The 25,852-nt window shown below is 39.6% G+C and overlaps 1 protein-coding gene across 22 annotated transcripts in view; it reads right to left on the reverse strand.

Annotated features, from left to right (window-relative positions):
• FARS2 (phenylalanyl-tRNA synthetase 2, mitochondrial) overlaps positions 1-25,852 on the reverse strand; it is a 584,196-nt gene that overhangs the window by 527,886 nt on the left and 30,458 nt on the right. For all 22 annotated transcript variants that reach the window (XM_072729194.1, XM_072729196.1, XM_072729189.1 and 19 more), the window contains one exon: positions 7,663-7,748. The gene's annotated coding sequence lies outside the window, so the exon portion shown is untranslated. The remainder of the gene's footprint in view (positions 1-7,662; positions 7,749-25,852) is intronic.

The raw sequence follows: 25,852 nt of genomic DNA on the forward strand, positions 1-25,852 counted from the left end.
CAAGACCTGGGCGATCCCATTACTTAACCATGGGGCTTTGGTGGAACTCCTGGGACCATCGGATACAGCACAAGTTTCCCACAGGCAGTCAGAAGACACAAGGCCGCCACTAGGTACATAAGACATAAAACAGTGTGCTAGACAATCCAGGGGAGAGGTATAAAAATTAATGACTTTAAAAGGTACAGTCCCTACTTTAAGGCATTTGATGTTTACCAACATCAAAAACAGTCCAATGGGAAATACAAAGAATTGGAGAAAATTGTAATGGCAAAGATCTAGAACAAATTACTAATTAACCAAAGTACCTTTCCCACTGAGCCCTAGATGTGTGAGGAAGGATTTTGAGGTCACAAGCACTCCTCCGTTCTGCATCTGAAAGACTGCAGTTGCCAGGAGAGGGTATCTTTGCTACCTGACTTAGGTGGGCTCCCGAGCATAGGCCCAGCTATTTCCAATGCCCTCCCCTCTGCCTGTCCTACGAACTTTCTTCAAATTCCACCTTCACCTCCAAATTAATAGGTGTTCTCAAAAAGGAGAGGGCTACGAAGAACCTCATCACAGTGCCTGCATGTTCTTATTCATTAATCTTTGCCAATTTTTTTAAATTTTCAAAATTCCAGAGAAACAGGAAATATACATAATTTGCTTTCTTCCTTCACACTGTGATATTAAATACTGCATTGAATAATTATTAGATTGGCATTAGATACCTAGTATCTTCCTATTAACAAGAACAATGCATACCATTGCAGTTGAAATCAATACACATACGAATCAGTGAGTTTTGTGTGCATGGGCACACAAACACACACGCCCCTCCTCCTGTCCTACTGTGAGAGACCGCATCCTTGACCCTAGCTAAACATCTTGAAAACAAATGACTTTGTGATGGCATTGTAAATTGCTTCCACTCCTCTGGAAAGCAATCTGGCAATATGTTTTAAGAGCCATAAAATTGTTCATACTCTTTGACCTAGTAATGCCACACCTGGGACTCTCTCCTAAGAATCTAATTCAAAATATGGAAATAGCAACATGCACAAAGATATGCCTTACAATGTTATTAATAATTGTGAAAAGTTGGGAGCAATGTACTTGTCAACAAGACAGCTAAATAATTAATGGTATACAACAGAATATTATGCAACCATTAAAATGGTAATGATGGAGATTATGTAGTACTAACAGGGAGTGCAGATAGAAAACATACAAATATGTAAAAATCATTGCAAAAAACGATAATCATGGAGCATGGGAGCATTTTTTCCCATTCTATTTCTTAGCTTTTTGCAATATAGTTCTGAGGCCTCTATAAGAGAATCTTTAAAAAAAAAAAAAAAAAAAAAATGGAGGAGTGCCTGGATGGCTCAGGTAATTAAGCATCTAACGCTTAACTTCAGCTCAGGTCATGCAGGGTCATGATACTGAACCCGTGTCAGGCTCCACATCCAGAAAGATTCTCTTTCCCCCTTTCCCTCCCCCGCCCCCTCTATTTTCTCTCTCAAAAAAAAAAATAAGTTAAAATTTAAAAAACAAAAATAAAACAATACAAAATGAAATGGAAGCCTTTGACTGTAAGAATAAAGATGAGAGGGGCCACACCAGAGAGCAAAGTCGGCTCTCTCACCCAGGAGGGAGGGGACCAGAGGCATTTCACATTGCATGACGGGCAGGGAGCCATGTGCAGAGAACAGCTTCATGGAGAACCACCTGGAGGTATCCCATATTGTCAATGATTGCCAAAACATGAACAGTGCCCACGAGCTAACTCCAGTCGGTTCCCTCCATTATGAGCATCCTGAGGCAGAGATTTCCCCAGGCACACCACATATGCCATCAGGTTCTCTGTTAAGGAGATTTATATGGGGTCACATGAGGCTGTATGATAATTTATTTAAAGTAAATAAGCTCAGATTTTCACATTTGGAGCAATGGGGAAGGTCTGCGGCAAGAAATGCAATAATCAGAAAGATGAGGGGAAGAAGACAGAAGTACCTGTCACTTGTGGTGAAGCAGAGGAGTGTGGCACCAGGGGTGTGTGTCTCAGAGATAGGAGTCAACATGAGGGCAGGACTGACCTCTCCTGGGCTGACTCAAGGAGGAAGGACACAGGAGGTCAGGGAGAGTGTTCAGTCCCAACTCATGTTAATCACCAGATGGAAACTAAATTAAACCTGGAGCCACTTAACCCCACATGCAGTGTCAACCCTGTGTCCAACCTGGGGACCAGCCCTACACAGGGAGATCTTAGGGAACTCTAGTCCAGTTTTAAATGGCCAGCATTGAGTGAGACTTGTAGGTTCTCTGCCTTACAGCTCTTGTGTTCTTAATCTCATCCCTTAACCATGCATCTCTTTTATAATGCAGTGTCAACAACCTAGGTCTCACCTCCCCCTCTATACCTTAATTTCTGCTCTGAAGCCCTGCCCTGGGAAGCCATAGAGCAACTGACTTAAAATTCATATTAGGGCAGCCTGGGTGGCTCAGCAGTTTAGCGCCGCCTTCAGCCCGGGGTATGATCCTGGAGACCCGGGATCAAGTCCCACATTGGGCTCCTTCATGGAGCCAGCTTCTACCTCTGCCTATGTCTCTCCCTCTCACTCTCTTTCTCTATGTCTCTCATGAATGAATAAATAAAATCTTTAAAAAAAATCTTAAAAAAATTCATATTATGTCACTGTCACCCTCCTCTCTGTCAACCTTGGGAAAATTACTTAAATCTCTCAAACCTCAGTTCTCTTATCTTTAAAATCTATACCTACACCATAAGATTACAAGGTTCAAAAGAAATAATGAATGTAGGGGTGTCTGGGTAGCTCAGTTAGTCAGCACCTGCCTTCAGCTCAAGCCAAGATCTCGGGGTATAGGGATCATGCCCTGCATTAGGTTACGCACTCTATGCATCGTCTGCTTCTCCCTCTTCCCCTCCCCCAACTTGCATGCACTCTCTCTCTCTCAATTGAATAAATAAAATCTTTTTAAAAAAGAATGAATGAACATAAACCAAAGTATCTGATATACTGGGATGCTAAAATAAAAGTTTGCCTACATGCCCTTTTGTTCCTCAACTGCCAGCATCATGCCTGTCTCACCTCCCCCCACTAATCCTGTCCAGTAAACATGAACAGCATGACCCACTCTCTACGGCTAAACCCTCCGTATCCCAATCACAAATCTGTACTCAGCTTGCCTTCTGGAACCACCCTACTATCCAAACTGAGACATTCTCATTTCTCAGCCATGATCTCACTCCACTTCCTCACATATGTAACATCTTAGACACAGGAAGTACGTAGCAATCCTTTCAAAGTTGAGGTACTGAGGCCAAAGTGCCTGCATTCAAAGCCCTGTTCTTTCACTTGATAGTTAACGTGACTGTGGCCAAGCTACTTAACCCCTCTGGGTCTCAATTTCCCCATCTATAAAATAGAGGTGTAACAGTGCCTACCCCCCTAAACCTGCTGTGAGGATCAAGTATATTAATAAAACTCTGAAAGCTATGTCTAGCACCTAGTAGACAGGTAATTTTTCAACTTTGACTCCCCATGAGAGTATTTAAGCCAGAGGTCTTTAGCTACATATGCTATTCCATATTAGCAGAACAAGCCAAACATCTTTGTTCCTCTTATGCACTAGGAGAGATTTAAGTAGGCCTTCGAAAGCAAATCTTTGCTATCCCCAGTGAGGTCCACAGACCAGAATCAGCATCACGTGGAAGCTCATCAGAAATGCAGATTCTTGGGCCTGCCTTAGCCTGGCTGAAATGGGACATGCATATTAACATATTTTGTACACCCAAGTCACCAGGGGTTCTTGTTATAACACAGATCTAGGTGGGGAGGGGGACCTGAAACTACTATGCCAGGACCACACTTGGGAGTAGCAGGTGCCACAATGAGAAGAGAGCCCTGCCTTGCAAATAGGAAGGGTGCCAAGATGTGAGAAAACTGTCACTGGGCATCTGTAAGTGGACAAGAAGGGAGAGCAATGTGATTGGTAACTATGGAAGAGTGTATCACTGAGAAGATAAATGGCACAAAGAACTTCTTCAGAAGTTCTTACAGTGGAGAGACTATGTCTTACTCATCTTCATTTTTCAACTGAAACTGCCTAACATAGAGGAAGAGGCTCACTGTAATCATCTGATGCTATCTTCACTTTTGTGCAAGTTATCCCCTTCTTCCGTAAATTGGAATACTATTTTTAGTCTTATTAAAAAGAAAGAACACGCACACACAACTGTTTTACTGCTATATTAGTGGGTCCTCCCTATCCCACCATAACATAATATTTGATTCTACACTTCCTATATGAAGATGCCACATACTATTATGAATGGAAGGGATCCAATTCTAAACTGTTGCTCTTAGAAATGATACCAGCTTTGAAAGACCCAGGCGTGGCAGTGAGCTGGGCTGGAGCTAGGAGGGGCCAGTAGAATATCCTCCACAAACAACCACTATGTTTTCAAAGAGAATTTGCTGGTACTTTGCTGCCTTTTCATTTCAAACATTCAGCATGTTAAAAATGAAGTTGAGGAAACAGAAAATTAAGTCCCCCATTGTTATAACCCTTGACCATTTTTTGAGTGACATGTGTAACTAATCAGCCCCTGGAAGTCAGCAACCAAGGAATAATTAGTGGGAAGGTGATAGGGACAACAAATAAGACTACAGAGCAGAAAAACCATTCCAAGTGATCTAAGAACCCCATCAAGTCCTTCCAGGGAAGCACAGCTTTCATTTTCAAAGATGTTGGAAATGACCAGATGCCCTTGCTTTTGATCTAAGCAATTGGTCCCCCTCATCCATCAGTGCCCTCAGTCCACCTTTACACACACCTGTTACCATGGTAACTAACTACGAGGAGAAATCCACACAAATGTGAGAAGGGAGGCACCTCCCCAGTCCAAGCCCTACAACTATTATAAAATTATCTAAATGTGAATACCAGATCAAATCCAAATGTGCCTCTCTTTGAAAAAACTGAGGAAGATGAGTAGCAGATGATCCTACAAGAATTTCCTCTGTACCACTCTGTATTAGCAGCTATGTAGGATTATAAATAAAGGTAATATTATGTATGCTTCTACTATGTATATTCATAAGTACATACACATATACATGTACAAATTGCTCTGCTCTGCCCATATCAGAAAGGTTTTGGAGTGGGTCCAGAAGTCCTTGTCCTTAACTACTAGAGTAACTCAAATGTTGTCTACCCTAAACTGGGGTCTCTAAGAGATACACAGCAAGAAAGCCACCACGGAGCCTTTGTTTCAACTGCTGACAGAGCTCTCATAAATACACAGAATACGAACAATGACAAAGTTAGAAATTTTTACATCTAAATACTCATTTTTTTTTAATTTTATTTATTTATGATAGTCACACAGAGAGAAAGAGAGAGAGGCAGAGACACAGGCAGAGGGAGAAGCAGGCTCCATGCACCGAGAGCCCGACGTGGGATTCGATCCCGGGTCTCCAGGATCGCGCCCTGGGCCAAAGGCAGGCGCTAAACCGCTGCGCCACCCAGGGATCCCTAAATACTCATTTTTAAAACCAAATCAAACAAGAATACTTGCTCCCTCAAACCCCAACTCTCATCTATGAACTTTGATGAAGTTTCAACCAAATAATCTTAAAGCCACAGTCCAACATAGGAAAGATGATGCCAAGTTCATCAAACAGTCTGGGAGGGGCTAGGACATAGCATTCCTCTAAATCAGATGCTCTCCAACTGACTATGTGGTTTACTCAAAGATACAGACTTCCCAAAGTAATGATATGGCTGAGTGTTTAAAAGCACAGGAGGGCAGATGCTACACGTAGCAAGAAGCCTTCCAGAACTGCAGAAATATCAGCTCCAATGTCATCGCAGTCTTCACTTTATAAAATGAAACTGCCATCAGAACTCAGTGACCTGGAGCTTGCATTGAAATCTTGGAGAACAAACAGTTGTCTTTCCTCTATATTCCTAAACTCAAGGCTCTGCAGAGTAAATAAGATTTGTCCTCTATAGCAACCGGCACTAAATTGTGTGAATACTCCATAAGGATATGAAAATAATTTTCAAACCACAGATAAAATAGAAGAGATTCCCTTTTATGTGAGAAATATACTCCAGCAATCCCTGCTGAGAAGGACAACCAGAAAAAAAGACCTCCTGTATCTTCTGTGGTGGTAAAAATCTTAGAGCCAAAAAAAACAGGTAGTCAAGAGAAACTAGAGCAACAATCCTAAACCTTGACCATACACTAGAATTATCTGTGAAGCTTTTCACAAATCCCAATGGCCAGGGCACCCATCAGACCAGTTACCTCAGGATCTCTGGAGGTTGGCCTCAGGCATCATTATGTTTTCAAGCTTGCTAGGTAGAGCATAGTGTACACCAAGGCTGGGAGCCACTGAATCAGATTATCTTAAAGATATCTTCCAGATCAGAAAACTCATCTTAGCTGATTGTGGGCCCTTGATACCATGGGTCCAGGAGTCTTTGTCTGAAACGAACACCCAGCTATAATGGTGTGCTGTACAAGCTGTCACCCTCACCGGGGGGGGGCACTCAAGGCCATGCACACGCAGCCCCGCGGCCTTAAAGAGCACAGAAGTCACCCACTCAGAGGCCCTGCCTGCATGAGCAGGATTTAAAGAGGCCCCTAGGTCTGTATCATCATAGGGCCCCTCACTGGCAGTGGTAGGGGAGGCTCTGCAGACAGGGCACATGAACTGACACACTGGCCAAGCGAAGCCAGCATCACGGAGGAATGGCACTATTTTCAGAAGGCCACAAAGTACCCTGGTGACCGCGCTGAGGAGGAATGCATGCCCTCCTAGCAAAACACACAGAAGGATGAAAAAAATAAGTACATTTCCTAGCTGCTGCTCCTCTGTCAGTAAACCTGGAAACTTTACTCTCTCCAAAAAAAAAAAAAAAAGAAGTCCTCAATGTTTACCATTGCTACCCTCCAAGTTTCCCCCAATTTAAATCCAGCTTGAGAGAATTTTGCTTGGTTTTATTTGAAATCAAACTTCTGGCAGGAGTAGGTAGAGTGGAGATGTATAAAAAAATTCTACCAGTCAATTCATACTTATTCAAAACACTTAAAGGCAAATTTTACCCAAGAAACCTGAATAAAGAGAAAATTGAACATATTGCATACATTTCCTAAGATAATATTTTAAATAACAGTTTAAAGCATAAATTTAGAATGGCAGGAAAAAACCATATAGAGATATCTAAAAATTAATATCTTTCTAAAAAATGTGAGATTTCTTTAAAGGTTTTTTTTTGGGGAGGGGGGGATAAAAACGAAGAACAAAGAGAAACCACTAAACCTAAGAATGCTGAACAATATGTACTCTGAAGGCAAGGTGCCTGGTCTGAATCAAGGCTCTGATAATGTATTAGGCATAGTGCCCTTAATCATGTCTCTGATCCTTTCTGGGCCTCATCTTACATGGTTATCAAAGGTTCTGCATTGGACTGTAGAGTTCAAATTCAGATCTGTGTATGTTAGCTGTGTGAGCCCATTTCACCTCTCTGCACCTCTCTTCCTCCTCTATGATACTAAAATAAGAATATAAAAAAATAAATAAATAAATAAAATAAAATAAAATAAAATAAAATAAAATAAAATAAAATAAGAATAGTACCTACCTTCGATCTGGAGAAATTGGAACTCTGGTACACTGCTGACACAACTCTAACTGGTGATGCCGCTGTAGAAAACAGTATGGCAGTTCCTACAAATATTAAACATAGAATTACCATATGAACCCAGCAATTATACTTCTGAGTATATACACAAAAGAACCGAAAGCCAGATCTCAACATGTTTTATGCACATGTTCAAAGCAGCCTACTTAGAATAGCCAAAGGGGGAAGCTACCCAAGACTACACCAACATATAGTTGGACAGGGGTGCCTGGGTGTTCAGTCGGTTAAGTGTCTGTCTTGAGCCCAGGTCATGATCTCAGGATACTGGGATAGAGCCCCACATTGGGCTCCCTGCACCGTGGGGAGTCTGCTTCCCTTTCTCCCTCTGTCCCTCCTCCTGCTTGTGCTCTCTGTCAAGTAAATAAAATATTTTTAAAAATAAAATTAAAATAAAGACATACAGTTGGACAAAAGATGGTACATTCATACCATGGAATATAGTTCAGCCTTAATAAGGGGAAAAACTTCTGATACGTTACAACATGGATGAACCTTGAGTGAAATGAGCCAGTTACAAAAAGACACGCACTGTATGATTCCACTTATATGAGATCCCTAGGGAAGTCAAACCGATAGAGACCAAAAAAGTAGAAGGGCAGTTGCCAGGGGCTTGGGACAGTGTGCATGGGATGATAGGAATAGGGAGTTAGTGTATATTAGGTGCTGAGTTTCAGTCTGGGAAGATGAAAAAGTTCCAAGATGGATGATAGTGATGGTTTACACAACAATGTAAACTTAATGCCACTGACCTGTACACTTAAAAAATGGTTACAATAGTCATTTTTATGTAATGTACATTTTTCCACAAAAAAAAAAAAAAATAGAGAAAGAAAGAAAGAAAGAAAGAAAGAAAGAAAGAAAGAAAGAAAGAAGAAAGAAGAAAGAAAGAAAGAAAGAAAGAAAGAAAGAAAGAAAGAAAGAAAGAAAGAAAGAAAGAAAGAAAAAAGAAAAGAAAAGAAAGAGCCCTATCTTCGAGAGATGTTGTAAGGATTAAATGTACGTAAAGTGTTTAGAGAGTGCACAGCACAGGGGAAGCCCTCCATAAATAATAGCTACTATCTTATTTTTCTGTCTTTGTAGCTCCCTCCAGTACCCACTATCCTGTTCTACAGAAACAGATGCTCACTGACTAGATTCCGATCCTCCCCCTCGGAGCTGTATGCCTCTACAACAAGACAGTTCCAGCTCAGGCCTTCCTTCTAGAGTAAATGCTCCTTCCTTGGGACAAAACTTCCACTGCAATTAGATAAAGAAAGACAACACCTAATTTCTGCAGTCTTCACACATAAAGCTGAGATGACCACATTAAAAAAAAAAAAGAAAAAAAAAGCTGATTTTATTGTCTTCATTTCCTAAATGGTTAGGAATTTTGCCTCAAAAATGGGCTCAAGGCTAATACCATTTATAGACGTCTGATAGTAGAAAAAAGAAGGAAAATCTCCCTACTATTTATATATATATCTGTGTGTATATTATATATTTATATTTATATATTATATATAATATATATATTCTTTTACTTTTTACCACAATCAAGACTATTTTACTTCCTTGCCTGATCAAAAAAGCCTATTAGTATGAAAATTTCCAAGCATATAAAAAAGTAGAGAGTTCAACTAGCCCCCATATAACCAGCTTAATAACATTCTTTTTTAATTCTTCCAAAGACTCTATATTCTCTCCCCAAAATATGATAATAAAAGCACCACAACCAGCTACACTGAAGCAATTATTCAACTATAACAAGCACCATCATCACTATTTTTCTTTACTTTTAAAAGTTCTTTTCTGGGAGACACCTGGGTGGCTCAGTTATATGAATGACTCTTGGTTTCAGCACAGGTCATGATCGCAGAGTCACAAGATCAAGTCCCAAGTTGGGCTCTGACTCAGGGTAGTCTTAAGATTCTCTCCCTGCCCGCCCCCACTCGCATGCTCACATATACACACTCTCTCTCTCCTTCTCTAATAAATAAAATCTTTTTTTTTTTTTAGAAAGTTCTTTTCTGGTATCTTCTTACCTCCTTTCATTTTTTCCTTTGAAACTACAAATAACTTGAGTATCTACCTTGCCAAGGTTATTGTGAGGATGTAAAATACATGAAAGTGCACAGCTTGGTGTCTAACACTTAATAGTTTCCTGAGAAAAATTAGTTCTCCAAAACCACCATCTCACCCTCCTCCTCCAAGACAAAAGACACCTCCACGTATCTTTCTCCATTCTTCATCACTTACTTTATCCTTCCCTTCCTAACGTTGGTCCTTGCTTCCTTCCTGCATCCCTGCAAACACACACAATTAATCACAAATCCAATCATCTAGAAGACCCCAAATATAAAGACAAATAAGAAAACAAATGAATTGAACTGATAAGGGTATTTAATATTTAGGGTACCAATCCCTAAATTAAAAATAAATAACATTCCCAATTAAGTGCCTATATATGATTTAACAGAAAAATAAGGCTAGACTCTACATTGTAAAATATCACACGTGGGAATTCCTAATGCAAGTCATTCCTGTGTGTGTGTGTGTGTGTGTGTGTGTGTGTGTGTGTCTATATTTTAAACACTAAACTCTTTTTTGATGATCCAAGAAGTTTTAAATGCTGATGAGATTCATTTCCTTGCAGTACTTTTCGCCCCTGGCAAAACTGCCACCTCTAATTTGTTTTAAAAGGAATTGTAATCACCCAATCAATCATGCTCTTGACCTTCAGCCTTCACAGTCACTTCACTGTGGTCAAAATTGGCTCTAAAAATTCATGTTGTAACAGTTCTATTGTCCTCAAGCTCCAAAATGCCAATGACAGGAATATAATTTGAGTAAACCCTCTGGTAGATGAAAAAACAGCACATGGAGTTTCCAATTTGTCTTCTACCAGGATACTTTAAATAAAAGTGAATGTCTATGATATTATTAAGTATAATATAACTTTTCCTCCACTGGGGTTTAAAGACTTATAAATCACCCAAGTTTCTATGCAATGAAATGAGTTTCTTCATCTTAAAAACCACATGGCTCACTCTTGGTTTTGAGTAACTTATCTCTCTTTACACGGAGGTATGGAATGACCAAGTAATGATCCTCCCAGCTCTACCTCCTCCCCTCGAGCATACACTTAATCTTCACTCCACTGGCATCCATCTTTCTCACTTGTATCCTATTTCAATGGAAAGGCGAACATTCTTCCCACCTAGGCCAAAGCATTATGGTTTATTCATTTCAGCATACAAAAATGCTCGAATTTCTTCCAGGACAAGAACCCACAACCCCATTCAGCTAGTCTCCAGTCTTGTCTCCTCTCTTTTTTCTCAAGAAGGCAGTGAGGCTTAATTTAAGCCTGAAACCCGACTTGTCTTCGTTTTCTCAACCCAATCAACTCTAGGTTCCCTGTCCATTGGAACTATTTTCAGTAGTGTCACCAATAGCCTCCCATTTACTCACAATGGCCACTTTTCACTATTTATCTTACTTGAAGCCTCTGGAATATCTGACACTTTTGGTCACATCCTCTTCCTGTGTGTGCCTTCCCTCAGCTTTTCCGCCTTTCTCCTGACCTTCCTCCTCAGTCTCTTTCAAGGACCCACATCCTCCAATCATCCCTTATCAGTCAGTGACCCAGTCCTTGGTCCTGTTTTCTTCTCTACTACATATCCTTCCTTGGTCCCATCTACTTCTGATTATCACTGACTTCAATTACCAATTACATGCCAAGGTCTATCAGAGTTCTGTATTTCCACCTCCCATCTCCCTCATGAGCTCCAGTTTACATGTACAGGACTTCTCCACCTGGGCATTGCCCAGGCACTACAAACTCATCACATCCAAAATCTGATACTAGCTCATGCATTTACTACATTGGGTGTAGTAAAGACAGAACTCGAAGGCATTCTTTACTCTTTCCCCTTTATTCCTGATATTCAAGCAGTTGCTAGGCCCTACTGCTTCTACATCCCAAATCTCTAGAATTTGTGCACCCCCCCATCTCCTCCACTACTGCTAGTTCAGGCCTTCATTATTCCTCACCTAGATTACCAAAATACACAAGTGTAGTGCTCTCTACCTGCCATCAACACATGCAGCTCTGACCAGCCCTCCAAGCTCCTGTCAAAATTATCTAAATTACAAGTCTTATAGGGTCACTCTTCTATTTAAAACTGTTTTTAAAATTTTATTTATTTATTCATGAGAGACAGAGAGAGACAGAGAGAGAGAGAGAGAGAGAGAGAGAGAGGCAGAGACATAGGCAGAGAGAGAAGCAGGCTCCACGCAGGGAACCCGATGTTGGACTCGATCCCGGGACTCCAGGATCACTCCCCAGGCCGAAGGCAGGTGCCAAACTGCTGAGCCACCCAGGGTTCCCCTCTTCTATTCAAAACTTAACAAAAAGATTCTAAAGCGTTTTATCTTCATAATTTATTTCCTGAATATCTGACCTACCCCAAATGTTGCCATCAACTGCCACCCCCCAAACATCAGCCATACACAATAAGCACATAATAAGCATGTGTCCAAGTAAACAAAGCTCCCTCAGCCACGGGAAGCCCTCCCACTCTCTGCCTGCAAGTCCCACGAGTTGTAACAACCCCCCTGAGAAAAACTCCTCTGACTCCACTTGTCCAGGGGAAGTAACTCTCCATTCTACAACCACAGCACTGTGTGCCTATCCGGCACTGATCATCCAGATCACTGTTTTTTATTATAGTTGTTGACTTGGTCTCTCCTACTGAACTATGCAGTCTCAGGAGAAAGGAAATGCATCTTATTAGATTTTGCATGTTCCACTACCACACATTTGCAAAATTAATGAATGTACCTTCATTAAAAAGGCTGATTTTCCACCAAACACATTCAGAATTTAATTCTAACAATAAAATAGACAAATCATGAAATATCAGTACAATGGAAAAATGTTATTTTTTATGAGAGACCTTACACTTCATTTTCTTACAAATTATAAAAGTCAAAGGGGTTTTGTTTCTCCCCAAACCATTGGTTTGGGGAGTTGGAATCACCATTGGCCACCTTCACTGACTCCTGCCCAATCCTGCAGCAAGCACACTGCCTTTAGAGAAGTGCTTTAAGCACTGTTGGCTTATGGAACAAAGATTAGAACATGTTCAACTTATTCAAAAGCAGCATCCTGCTAAAATTCCAAAGATAAAAGAAAGAATCAAGGTTAAGCAGCAAAGTCTTAGGCCAAATAAAACCAAGTTCCTTGTATCAGATCATGTTAACAAGAATTAACTTATCAAAATAATCAAGCACTTGGCAGGTAAATAGGAATCAAGTTCTTTGCCCAATGAACACACACCACACCTTGAGAAATTTTCTACATCTGTTTCTGAAGTGTACTAAAGAGAGAAGAATAAAGATAGATTCTTATCTATTACATATACTCTTGAGGAGACATCTGGAAAGAAATGCTCCATGTAAGGCTAGCACAGTACTTCCATTCCAGAATTGTTTTAACCTCACCCCCAGGGGGAGGAAAGGGGATATTACCAACTAAGTTGGATCTCATTAACCAATCATAGGCCACCAAAATAAGAACATGACAACTTAGAATTTTTGTAGTTAAAGTGGAAAGAAAAACTGAACCACATTCTGCTTGAAAAACTCCTATTTCATTTAATCTAGGCTCTCGTTTTCAAACTTTAAAAGTTTGAATATAAAAAAATAAAAGTTTAGAAATAAATATACTGTGCATTTTAATTAGTCATAAAATAGACATCCAAATGACTTTATGCTCTTTACTCCAATGGAATTTGCAATCCTAGCAGTAACTTAATGACAATCAGTGAGATATTACATCTTACATCCACAGAACACATCAACTTTGTAGAGAAAGTCTTCTACCTAAAGAAGCCTCTGTACCAGAAAGCATAGTTCATGGAGTACTAATGCCCCTCTCTATCCCACACAAAGACTTTTGCCATAATTTTGATGCAAAGTAGATAAAAAAGGGTTAAAAAATCTGTTGAGAGTCCCAGATTCCTAAGTATGCTATAGATATACCAAAATTCACCTTTCCTGTAGTTTTAGGAAATGTAACATGCAGTAAGCTATTTCCATTTTTTTGAAAACAATTTCATACATTAAAAACACCACTAGAGTTGACCCCTGAACAACACTAGGGTTAAAGCACTGACCCCTGCACAGTCAAAATCCATATATAACTTCTGACTCCCCCAAACCTTAACTACTAATAGTCCATTATTGATTGGAAGCCTTACCAAAAACATAGTCAATTAGCACATATTTTGTATATTATATACATATATTACATTATATATATAATATTCATTATAATATAGTATATACAGTATACTATTCATACAATAAAGCTAAAAAAAAGTAAATGTTAAAATCACAAAAATAAAAAACAGGTTTACAGTACTATAAGAAATCCATGTATAAGTGAACCTGTGCTGTTCAAACCCATGTTGTTCAAGAATCAGCTATATTTAATAATGATCTTGAAAACTTTAGAATTTCTGACCAGCTTCTAAAAAAGACCCAAGCACAAAGGAATAGCATTTTGTCTATTTTGGATTCCATGATGTAAGAATTCAAACCCATGCCTGGTTTGGTAACCACAGAAGTGGTCTATCATTCCCCATCTTTAAGGCAATGGTAGAAACTAAGGAATACTCAAACTTTTAAGGATTAAAATTCAAACATAATCCCTTCTCCTTAGAATCTGGAATTTGATTCATGTAAGATGTCAAATGTGTCAAATATTTTATTAAGATTTCCTTACATTTTTAAGAATAACTCAATTATTGCTGTTAAAATGAATGACCCATCAAAATTCTCTAGCTCTAAGTACATGTCAATTGTGAGGAACGGTCACAAGTGGGGTAAATATACTCTACAATATTAATACTGAGAGTTAAACATCTAAGGACTTCAACCTAGAATAAATGACTGACACTTTAGACACCTCAATGGGACTTAAAAGTGATTTTCTTGTGACTGTCAGTTATGTATTTCAGGCTATATACTGTCAAAATTTCTCCTTGAATGTTTTAATGTAAGTACAATGGCTGTATCTATTAGTAAATGTTATTTTTCATAATGTAGGGGAAACCAAGCACTACAATTACACATAGACACCATATGTATATGTTACATACACACACACACACACACACACACACACACACACACACACGTATTTCCCCTTACCTTATACAGTACTGTGTAAAGTTGTTCAACTTTACTCAATAGTTTTATTTACTATGGAAGAGAACAAATGTACTCATCAGAGGTTTATTCACATCTATAATAACAGTAACTCTGAATTCATCTGAATGCTTCCTACAAGTAGCTTAAATAATTGTAAGCATAGAGGATCCCTGGGTGGCTCAGGGATTTAGTGCCGCCTTCAGCCCAGGGCATGATCCTGGAGACCTGGGATGGAGTCCTAAGTCAGGCTCTCTGCATGGAGCCTGCTTCTCCCTTTGCCTGGGTCTCTGCCTCTCTCTCTCTCTCTCTCTCTCTGTGTCTCTCATGAATAAATAACTAAAATCTTTAAAAGAAAAAAATAATTGTAAGCATATATTGGTCTTACAACTTGCCTAAAGTTAAGACCATTTTGATGAAAGAGCAAACAGACTCAATAACTGTGTTGGCTTAGTATCAGAGGCAATGAAGCAATGGCACAGACCACTGCCATTTTCTCTCATCTGTGTATTAAAAGCCAATAGAGTAGTATTTTTCTTTATCCTTTAAGAATATGTTCTAAAACTCCATGGAGGAGAATAGAAGTTGTACAAGAGCAGGGACTTTTGTCCACCCCACTCCAATGCCTACATATAGCCTACCTATGGCCTGCAACTACAACAGTGCCCCCACAACAAAAGAAATAAGAGAACTGGGCTACATATATTCACAACGACAGGTCATGCTGTGTCTTAAAATGGCTGTCATCAAATTCTGTAGTGTCAGCAAACGTAATTGTTGAGAACAATTTAGAGCACAATAGAGGAGGTCAACCTGTCCCTCAATAGGCCAACAATAAGGCACTATAAGAAGTTGCTCCAAATATTGACTAAAAACATCAAAAGAAGATAGCAAAATCAGGACAGATGGTTGGACAAGAAATGACAATCACTGGGCTCAGCACAGATGGAAAAGCAAAACTCAAGAGGAGAAAATGTTTGCCACCCAATCAAAACTATGACATTGCCAATGAGCAAGGAGAAAGAACATCTTGGATGTGGTGACACCCCCTGATAAACACAAGGAGGACTCTGAGAACAAGGCCATGTGGGTGGAAGAAAGAAAACAAGAACAGAATAAGAAAAAAAAAATATTATAGAATAACCAGATACCTGCAATTGGGTCACATATTTGAAGTCACATATTCTAATAAGTGGAGGCCACATTGCTACTCATCCCTATCCCCCGCCATCAAAAGAGAAAACAGCTTTACAATTTCCAAAAATATGGCCATAAAGCACCTACTGAGAAAGGGGACTGGAACCACATGAACTGGGGTAAGCTCCTTGTCTTGAAGAATTCCTCATCTGTAGTAATGGCGTTTTTTCTGGAAAAGGGTTCCATCTAAACACTCATAGAAACAGAGTTTTTTCTGATACAGAATCTGTGACATACTATAAAAAACCTCCAAAGAAGGAAATGGCATTGACAGAGTATAGGTCCACTCTAGAAGATTCTTGTCTGGGAGGAAGGATAGCTAGGAGGTGGGAAGCATACAGGAACAGAAAACTGAATGTCCCGATCTATAGGCTTACACCAGGCCCAGGGGAGGCTGATATGGGAGACAGAATCTGTCAGGTTCTTTGTGTAAAGATATCTCCTTGCCAGGCACCTCTCCACAGAGACAAGGTACAAAGTCAGACCTAGAGGCCACAAGCACAGCTTTCTTCCCAGTTAGGTCTGACACAATCCAACTTTCCCTACTCAGGGTTCCCAGAGGTAAGAGGACCCAGGAGGGGTCTATGGCTCTCTGAAAGATTCTCAAGCAGTACCAGAATTAATCTGGCAATTATTTAACATGTAGAAACTATTTATTCCCTCCCTCCCTCCCTCTCTCTCTCTCTCTCTCTCAACACACACACACACACACACACACACACACGGATATGATATACGCTTTATAGATAATCATCTAGTTTACATACTATATAATTATGTATATTATATACTATACACATAATTATATATACCACATTCTTATATACTTTTATATACTATTACATGTGTGTAATTATGTACACATAATGTGATATATAATATGTACATATACACATTCTCATATACTTATTTTCTATATACAGAGTGACAAAGGGTAGGACCACTGGTAAGGAAAAAGCACTTTATATTCTGAATAGAACTATAAACTTCTAGTGCACCTGGGTAGCTCAGTCATTTAAGCATCTGCCTTTGGCTCAGGTCCTGATCTCAGTGTCCTGGGATCAAGCCCCACATTGGGCTCCCTGCTTAGTGGGGAGTCTGCTTCTCCCTTTCTCACTCCCCTTGCTTGTGCTCTGTCAAATAAATAAATAAAATATTTTTAAAAAAAAGAAAAACTATAAATATCTTCATGAAAAGCACTGTACCTAAGTGAACACAGACCGTAAATCAGATTACAATTCTATTTATGACCAAAAGGAAAGGTAGTAGTGTACCCTCATTGGAAATAATTAACCCAATGCTCTCTTTAAAATGTACTAATGTTAAAAATATAAAATAAAATAAAATAAAATAAAATAAAATAAAATAAAATAAAATAAAATAAAATAAAATAAAATATACTAATGCAATCCTACAGAAATTACAGGTATCTAGGAGAATATAAACTGTCCAGAAATCAAGTATTTAGTGGAAAAGGAACATGAAAAAAAAAAAATTAGCCTGGAGAAGAGATACAAGGCTAGCTATCATAGTACTTGAAATGCAATCATGCAAAGGAGGGACAGACTTGGTTGATACAGGAGGATGAGAGCAGGAACCTAGAGGAGGAAGGAAAATATAAAAACCAATCTCATATATGAACTTTTGTAACAATCAAGACAAACAACTGGAGTGAAAAAGCCCATGAAAAGGAGCAGCACTCTGAGACCATGAGGACTTCTGCAGACAGCTGGGGGTGGACGGCTTCTATGAGGAGGGCTGGGGGAGCTGCTCATGGAGTGCACAGTGGCTCACTGCTCTTCAAACACAGCTACTGTTACTAGGAAAAATCCGCACATGGTCTAAATGCTTTGAGTGGCATTGGGAGAGACTTTAATTCCTTCTCTACCTGCCCCAATGCTCCTAATAGCCAAATTGCTAAAAGAGAAAACAAAAAAGCAGTCTTCGGAGCAGCCCAGGCGGCTCAACAGTTTAGCGCCGCCTTCAGCCCAGGGCCTGATCCTGGAGACCCCGGATCGAGTCCCACGTTGGGTTCCCTGCATGGAGCCTGCTTCTCCCTCTGCCTGTGTCTCTGCCTCTCTCTCTCTCTCTCTCTCTCATTAATAAATAAATAAAATCCTAAAAAAAAAAAAAAAACACGCAATCTTCCCTGAACAAAAAAATGTACTTGCAGATAGAAGCTTAAACTCAAAGAATAACTGCACGTCTACAACATGCTAACATTAGCTATTGATGGTTCTCCATGCCCTCTACAGACTTCAATAGTCTATTAAATGTAGCCAAAAGCAGGACTGTGTTAAAACAGACACATTAAGAAAAATGTTCAGAGAACTTAAAATGTGGGGCACCTGGGTGGCTCAGTTGGTTAAGCAACTTCAGCTCAGATCATGAACTCAGGGTCCTGGGATCAAGTCCCACATCGGGCTCTCTGCTCAGCAGGGAGCCTGATTGTCCCTCTGCCCCTGCCCCTTACCCCCACTCATTCTCTCTCTCTCTGTCTCTCTCTCTCCCTCTCTCTCTAATAAATAAATAAAATCTTTAAAAGGGAAGAGAAAAAAGAACTTAAAATGTCTGTTCTCTCCAAGAACAAAACACTTTTTTTCACTAATCCAGGCCTCATGGGTCTTCCCATCCTTCTCTTCTCCTTCTGGCAACTGATTCATCAGTACCTCCTAAGCAATGCTCTCATTAGCCTCTTCAATTCTTGTATCTGATGCTTCTCCTCTTTGACTGCTTCCTCACCTCAAACAAATCAGGCTTCCCTCAACTTCTTTATCCCTTCACCTTTTCAAATAATGTCTTTTTCTCCATTATATCGAGTTTCTAGAAAAAAGAACTTACAGTTGAACCTGCCCTCCTAGTTTCCATTTTCTCTCCTAGCTACTCAGCTTCTCAGGGCCTGACATACAGCAGGTGCTCAATACATGCCAGAACTAGGATCATCATAAAAATGGTAAATGTTACAATGAACAGAAGCAAATCTATAAAGTAAAGAAGCTGATTGGGGATGAGAGCGAGGGCTGAGTTTCTGACAAATACACTGCATTCGTGTATGGTGGGATATGCAGATGGGTATGTCATATAACACAGGAGAGGTCGTTCCACATTAGTGATGTCAGGCTTGGAAGAAAGTCAAGGAGGGAGGCTCTGGGCAGACAGATTCTCCTCTGAGAAGAATCCATCAGAGAGTGGAGGGCTCAGCTCCCAGTATCATAAAAGCTAAGAAAGGAGAGCATTTTAAGAAGATGAAGTGAAAACACTGGTAAGAATGAGAAATGCCACCACTGAAGTGAACAAGATTAATGACTGTACATGAGTTAAGGGGTAACTGAACTGCTAGGAGCTTATTAGCAGTCTTTGAAAAGCTGTTTCAGTGATGAAAAAGATATTTATGGACTGTACGCAAAAATCCCAAATAATACATGAACAAATAGAACCCAGACCACTAATATACTATTCTGTGGCCAAAAAGGGGTGGTGGTGCCTATCCTGCACAGGATGCAAGGATAAACCAAAACAGAAAATCTGGGGACACCGGGCAGGCTCAGCAGTTGATCGCCTTGCCTTTGGCCCAGGGTGTGATGCCAGAGTCCCGGGATGGAGTCCCACATCGGGCTCCCTGCATGGAGCCTGCTTCTCCCTCTCCCTGTGTTTCTGCCTCTCTCTGTATCACTCATGAATAAATAAATAAAATCTTTAAAAAACAGAAAATCTGTCTTCCAGTTTACTCTATGACCAAAGCTAAAAAACAGATCATCAGCCCTCCCAGCTGCTCAAAATGCATTTGACAAAATTTAACACTGACTCTTCATTAAAACAAACTCTTAATAAATGGGAATACCTATTGCCTTAGTATCATCCCTATAAATACACCAAAACTCCAGAATTATTATTTAAGAGAAACCAGTATAAGCCTTCCAGCTTCTGAATAGAAAAATGGGAATCGCCAGTGACAGAATGTTTCCCAAAAAGGAATTACAAATGCCCCTGAAAGTTATAAAAAGATGCTCAATCTCACTCACAAAGAAATGCAAATTAAAGTGACAATTGGATTTTTTTAATCTGCAGATTGGGAAAGATTATATTGTTTGATATCATACTATAATGAGGGTTTAAGAAACAAGCAGTGCTGATAAAAACTCTGTGGAAAACAAGTGGCAACATCATCAACATTTAAAATGCACATATCCTTTCATTCAGCAATCCCACTTGTAGTGATTTCAATCACTTGGTGGCATGTGTGCAAAACAATGCATAAACAAAGATACTCACTAAACAATTTGTAAGAGCCGAAGACAGGAAATACATTTCTATTAACTGGGGACTAGCTAAGTAAATTAAGAATAAGGCAGCTCTACCTGTATTGACGTAAGATAGCTCCAAAATATATCATTAAATGACAAAAACAAAGCACTGATTACTATGCAGGGCAATTTTTAGTATTTATAACAGGAATATAAACATAGCTTATGTATATACACACATATATATAAGAAAATATATAAGAAGTGATAAGAGCTGAGGGGCAGACACAGAAAAGAGGCTCACTTTTCTAATCATACATTTATACTTTTGAATTTTACAGGATATGCCTTACAACCTGGAGACTTTATGACCACTCTTGATCTCCCTACTTGGCTTCATTCAATCAGGCCTGTGAATCCCACCTTCACATTTCTGCCATTTTGGACCTCCTATCTACTTGCACCAAAACCGACATAATTTTAGAGACCCTTTATTATCTTCCTCCAAAATAATTAAACCACTTTTAACCACCTTCTACCTACAATGATTACCTTCTCTGATACAGCTTATGCACTATGTCTGGACTTCTCCTTCTAAAGCACAATTTTATTAAGCTTCAAAAGACCTGGTCTCTAGTTGGCCTATCACAGTACTCCCCACAGGCCCAAGCCCCTTGTCTCTCAGCGACTGCACCCCACACTCGAGTTGAATGAAACTGCTCACAAGGACTAGAACTACAACCGCTTTTCCCCACCCATCAACCTAAATTCTAGCGGCCTCCTCCACCAGGAATGACCCCATCCTACATACGTCTCTCCTCCCCACATGCACCAGCTAAGATGTTCTGTAGCCTTCAGCATTCACTGTAAAGGGCACTGACTCAGGAAACATTCCCTAATGTACATTTGAGATATGACAGAAGAACTGTGTACTTTTTTTAGGGTGGCCCTGTACGCCCATTCCACTGATTTCTCCTAAGCACATATACCAATGTTAAGCCTCCCCTTGGGGCTGCATCCTCTGCTTTGTTCCTTCATCTTCTGAATACAGTGATGCACTCACAGCAATAGGAGCAAGTCATTTGGTGAAGGTTACAGCACTTCCCTTCAAATTCCCCAAACCCTTATTGCTCATTAAAAGACTAAAAACCCATCTTGAATCCATAGTTTAGATGTGCTTATTCTGCACAGTCCCCCAGTGTTCAGAATGATATTACTCTAACTTAGAAGGTAAAAATTTTAAATAACTGATCCCTGCTTCTTTTTGCCTTTCTCAATGAAGACTGATGAAAAGTTTGGAATGCCAAGCACATGACAACACATATTCAAAAAAGTCAATTTTAAACTTGTCACTTTTAAGTAATTTTCTAGAGTTATTGTTTTTATAAATGAGAAAAATGATCTTTCTCGGGGCAACCAAGTAAAGTTAGTGATGGCTAGAAGCAGTGACTAAATTGGATGGCTTCAGGTCCTTAGCAAGAAGTATCTACCATTTCCCAATATATGGCAATTATGCATTTAGTTAGGTCAAGGTCATTTGTAAAAAGGTAATCCCTATAGACATAAGGACATCAGTATTATATATTGGTTTGGACAATGACTTTGGACAAGAATTTAAAAATCCACCATCAAATTTATATAGACAGAGGGTAGAATAGTGGCTATCAGAGGCCAGAGGGAGGGAAAATGGGCCGTTACTGTTCAATGGGGATAGTGTTTGGGAGATGAAAAAGTTCTAGAAGATAGACGCAATGGTTACACAGCAATGTAAATGTATTAATGCCCCTGAACTGTATATTTAAAATCATTAAAATGGTAAATTTTTTTATAAATACACAATGATAATTTTCCAAAATATATCATGAAACATGACTTTTAAACATTTTATTCTTACACAGTAAAAGATGCAACTCCTGATTCTCTCTAATTTCAAGACTTGAGTAAGACAATAGAAACAAAGTGGGATCAAGATGGTGGAGTAGGAAGATCCTGAGCTCATCTCCTCCCACAGACACACCAAAACCTATAACTATATATAAAACAACCATCTCTGCAAACAAACTGAAGGCTAGCAAAACAGATCATAATCAACTAAGGATACAAGAATACAGAAGACATAAGGATATAAAGATATAAAGAAAAAGCCACACCGAGAAGGGTGGAAGAGGCAGAGACACCATTTAGTCAGAACCAACGAATTTCATTTGGCACCCCTCAAGAGGGAGGGATATCACAACCAGAGAGCCCCTCCATGAGAAATGAGATGTCCAACCCTCACATTGAGATCCAAAGGCCAGGGGACCTGCACCAGGAAGACAAACACCAATAATGTCTGGCTTTGAAAATTAATGGGGCTTATGTCCAGAAGAGATGGAGGGCAATACAAAGATGCTCTTTAAGGGCACTCAAACAATCTCACTCACTCCAAGTCCCAGTACAGACACAATAGTTTGAAAAGCTTCTTGGTTACATGTGGAGGAGGTCCACTGATTTAAGGGCATGTGCCAGAAATGTCCTCTGGTGATGAAAGTGCTAACAGATGCCATGTTTCTATCTTGCCCTTCTACCTTCTACTAGCTGGCCTGCTGCTGGCAAGCACTATCTGACACTCTCCATCTATAGTACTTGCACCACTCACTCTGTCCCAGCGTTTCCCTGTAGACTCACTTGCTCTGCCAAACCAGCCACCAAGCCAGATGATCCCTTCCAAACAGCTACAACCAAGCACTCTAAATGGGCACCCTTAGCCAGTACCAGAGCCCCTCCCAAGTGGTCTGTGCCCCACCACACCTGACATAGAACGTTCACTGACACTGAAGCCTCTCCAAAGCACCACCACCCAGGGGGCCAGCCCCAAATACCAGAATGCTGATCACATCTGGGCCTTACTGTTAAGCCCACAGAAGACCTGCTCTACCTGCCAGCACACAAATGAGACTCACTGCTAGATGGGCCGAAAGCTAACTGCACTCACCAGAGGACAATAGCATTCCTAGCCAGACATCAACAGCCCTGCATAACAGCAAGGCCAAATCACGACTTGCAAGACAGTGACAATAGGAGGATGCATACAACCCACACAGGGGACAATCCTGTAGCACTTGGCTCATTAGACCAAGAGGGTTTTGTCCTACTGGGTCCCTCAAGACACCTGCTGTATAAAGGCACCCCTTCAAGACTAAGAGATGGAATTGATTAACACAGAGAAACAGAGGATCAGGCAAAAGAGGAATAAGAAAAACACATTGCAAACAAAACAACAAAACAAAAACCAAAAAAAGAACTAAATGAAATGCAGATAAGCAATCTACCAGATAAAAAGTTCAAAGTAATGGCCATAAAGATGGTCACTGAACTCGGGAGAAGAATGGAAAAACAGTGAGAACTTCAACAGAGATAAAAAATATAAAAAAGAATCAAACAGAGCTGAAGAATAAAATCACTGAAATGAAACATACATGGGAAGAAAACAGCAGCAGATTAGATGAAGCATATAAACAGATCAGTGATCTAGAAAACAGGGTAGTGGGACTCACTTAATCAGAGAAGCAAAAAGAATTTTTCGTAAATGAGGATAGTTTAAGGGACCACTGGACAACACTGAGCATACTAATATTTGCATTACAGGGATCCCAGAAGAAGAGAAAGAGAACAGGACAGAAAACCTATTTGAAATAATAATGCCTGAAAATTTCCCTAGTCCAGGAGGTGCAGAAAGTCCCAACCAAGATGAACTCAAAGAGATCCACACCAAGGCATGTTATAATCAAAGTGTCAACAGTTAAGAGAATCTTAAAAGCAGCAAGGGAAAAAGCAACTAGTTATATATAAGGGAACCCACATACAACTATCAGCTAATTTTTCACAGAAACTTCACAGGCCAGAAAGGAGTAGCACATTGCATACAAAGTGCTGAAATGAAAAAAATTAAAACCAAGAATACCCAGTAATGCTATCACTCAGCATTAAAGTAAAGATAAGGGTTTTTCCAGAGAAGCAAAAGCTAAAAGAGCTCATAAACACCACCCAGTCTTACTAAAAATGTTTAAGGGACTTCTTTAAACTGAAAGATTTTTTAAAAGGCCATAACTAGAAATAAGGAAATTATGAAAGAAAAATCTCACTGGTAAAGGTAAAAACAGTAAAGGGAGTGGCTCAACCACCTGTACAGCTACTAAGAAAATCAAAAGACAAAAGTTGTAAAATTATCTAGACTTAAAAGAGTCAAGTGCTATTCAAAGTAAGATGCAATATATGGGGGCACCTAGATGGCTCATTCAGTTAACCATCTGCCTTTCACTCAGGTCTTGATCCTAGGGTCCTGGGATTAAGCCCCATATCAGGCTCCGTGATCCCTGCTTCTCCCTCTCTCTCTGCTACTCACCCTGCTTGTGCTTGTTTCTCTCTTTCAGTCTCTATCAAATAAAGTTTTCTAAAAAAATTAAGATGTAATATATGATGCCAAAAACATAAAACATGGGGTTTAGGGTTGTATAAAACTGTAGTGCTTTTATTTTTTTTTAAAGATTTATTTATTTACTTATTCATGAGAGAGAGAGTGTGTGTGTGTGTGTCAGAGACACAGGCAGAGGGAGAAGCAGGCTCCGTGCAGGGACCCCAATGTGGGACTGGATCCTAGGTCTCCAGGATCAGGCCCTGGGTTAAAGGCAGCACTAAACCACTGAGCCACCTGGGCTACCCTTTTTTTTTTTTTTTAAGATTTTTTTATTTAACTGTAGTGCTTTTAGAACCCACTTGAACTTAAGCAACCATCAACTTAAAATAGACTGCTATATATGTAGAATATTATATATAAACACCATGTTAACCACAAAGCAAATATCTATAACAGATACACAAAAAACGTGAAAGGAATATAAACAGAACACTAAGCAAAGTCACCAATGACAAAGGAAGAGAGCAAAAGAAGAAAGGAACAAAATAACTACAAAAACAAGCAGAAAATAATCACCAAAATGGCCAGAGTGCTCCAATCAAAAGACAAAAGGGTGAAGAAATGCATTAAAAAAAGCAAGGCCCACTTATATGCTGCCTACAAGAGACTCACTTCAGATCCAAAGACACACAGACTCAGTGTAAAGGGAAGTGAATAGATATTCCATGCAAATAAAAATGAAAAGAAAGCTGGGGCAGCAACCAACCACACAAAATAAACTTTAAAACAAAGACTGTCATAAGAGACAAAGATGGGCATTGCATAAAGATAAAGGGCTCAATCCAACAAGAGGATAAAAACATTTGTAAATATCTATGCATTCAACATAGAGGCACCGCACCCAAATACATAAAGCGTTATGAGAGAAGTTTACAGAAAGAAATAACCAACATTAAGAGAGATGCTGACAGCAATACAATAATAGTAGGGGTCTTTAATACCCTCATTTACATCAATAGATAGATCATTCAGTCAGAAAAATTGGTAACAACAGTTGCCTTACATGACACTTTAAACCAGATGGACTCAATAGATATATACA

The sequence above is a fragment of the Vulpes vulpes genome, chromosome 12 (assembly GCF_048418805.1).
Source record: "Vulpes vulpes isolate BD-2025 chromosome 12, VulVul3, whole genome shotgun sequence".
Classification (NCBI taxonomy): Eukaryota; Metazoa; Chordata; class Mammalia; order Carnivora; family Canidae; genus Vulpes; species Vulpes vulpes.